The sequence below is a fragment of the Sinocyclocheilus rhinocerous genome, unplaced genomic scaffold, assembly GCF_001515625.1.
Source record: "Sinocyclocheilus rhinocerous isolate Xijiao unplaced genomic scaffold, SAMN03320098_v1.1 scaffold28, whole genome shotgun sequence".
In the NCBI taxonomy this organism is placed as follows: Eukaryota; Metazoa; Chordata; class Actinopteri; order Cypriniformes; family Cyprinidae; genus Sinocyclocheilus; species Sinocyclocheilus rhinocerous.
The window spans coordinates 2,891,365-2,893,291 of record NW_015652416.1 but is presented as its reverse complement, the minus strand read 5'-3'; the positions used below and the strand labels follow the sequence as shown (position 1 = coordinate 2,893,291).

Here is a 1,927-nt window from a genome sequence, read left to right as displayed (position 1 = left end):
AGTGTTAAAGAGAATATATATATATATATATATATATATATGATTTAGTGCAAATAAATCTGACAAATATCCCATTTCAATCAGAAATACTTGAAAATATGGAAGATACATTATTTCAAACATTAAGTTTTGAAGGTAAAATAAATAAAAAAGTAAGTGATTTAGTGCAACTAATTCTGACAAATATCTCATTTTAATCAGAAATACTTCACAATATGAAAGAGAATTATCATTTAAATATTAAGTCATAAAAGTAAAAAATGTCAGATTTAGTTGCACTAAACCACTTTTTTTTTTTAACTTTTATAACTTAATTTTTAAGTAAATATAATTTTTTTCTTCCATATTGTGAAGTATTTCTAGTTTAAATAGGATATTTGTCCGAATTTGTAGCACTAAATCACACAAACATCCCATTTCGATTAGAAATACTTCACAATATGGAATAAAAATTATGATTTAAAATACACAGTATTAGGTTATAAAGGTAAAAGGAAATAAATATGTGATTTAGTGCAACTAATTCTAACAGATATCTCATTCTAATCAGAAACACTTCACAAAATGGAAGATAAATGTTGATTTAAATATTAAGTTAAGTTAGAAACTGCCATGTGATTTAGTTGCACTAAGTGTAACAAATAATTTACAAACAAGGATCCTTTTATAGTTTTCTAAAAAAAAAAAATGTAAAAGAAACATTACAGTAGAGTCCTTCACCTTTAGTTGTCTCACAAGGTTATCACAAAATGAATATCAAGTTTATTTAAAATGTAAAATATGATTGTGACTAGCAGCAAACCCTTAAAGAATTCACCATGGTAAACTTTCTGCTATAACACATCACTGTCACAAAAAAAACAACAAAGGACAGTTTCTGAATTGTTTCAATAACATTACATATTACATTTATTATTCTTTTACAGTAATAACATTAAGTATAAATACTATGGTGTTTTGGCAGGAACTGTAAATCTTTGCAAGGCATTAAGCAGATAATCATGACGTAGTGAAGTGTGTAACGTCACGTCTATGACGCCAGCTCTCAAGGTTGTCAACTTAAAATATTAGAATCCAAATAACTGGAAGAACGTAATCACAGTTCTTAATAATTTGGTATGCTACATTATTTCTAAATAAAAATCGACCGAGCATGTTCGAATGTCATCACTGTGCAAGTGCAATTTAAGATGTATGTCTTGCCTTAAACATTTGCGCATGTAATTATCCTAAAAACAATGGAGCATTATATAAGCCTTGCGCATTTTCACATCAAGCAGGCCTGTGAGGTACTAGTGCAGCCCTCCCAACACATTCACAATACAATAATAAAAACTCTCCTCGCGGGACACACACTTCATCTACTGATCACACACACACTCCTCACATATGCCACGACTCGGGACGGCATTTGATGTATTTCCTTTCTCTTTATCATAAATATATAAATTATGCTAATTAAGACCATTGCATATTAACCAAAAACTCATTTCGAGTCCCGAGACTTCGTATTGCGTTGTGCAAAAACAACGTGCAAGCTGTGATCATATTCACGACTTACCCGCTGAAAGGTGGGATATTTTCTTTATTTCTCCTCCTTCGGCGAGCTTTGCCACAGTTTGTTTTAAATATGCATAATTAAAAATTCATTTCACAGCTTCCGACGCGCGCTACGAAAGCACACAAAAGAGCTATTTGCATGGATAAGGAGGCTCGGGAAAGCGCTGGTCCTCTTTTTAACTAAATATTTAATGACGTCTCTCCGTTAACTGTCGTGCCGGTGAAGCAAGTGCACCTTAATAGCCAAGGTAAACCCTTATCTGCAGAAAAGTGCCGAAAAATTAACACAAATTTGCTCTTTTGCACTACGTCATGAACATAATTTATGCAGGCCGAGTCTCGCATTGAAAAAATGGCGCTGGCTCGA

At 32.1% G+C, this 1,927-nt stretch overlaps 1 protein-coding gene across 3 annotated transcripts in view; it reads right to left on the bottom strand.

Moving 5' to 3' along the window:
- The window catches only part of LOC107715037 (POU domain, class 6, transcription factor 1), a 19,493-nt gene extending 17,566 nt beyond the window's left edge, over window positions 1-1,927 (bottom strand). For all 3 annotated transcript variants that reach the window (XM_016521078.1, XM_016521076.1, XM_016521077.1), the window contains exon 1: window positions 1,562-1,927. The gene's annotated coding sequence lies outside the window, so the exon portion shown is untranslated. The remainder of the gene's footprint in view (window positions 1-1,561) is intronic.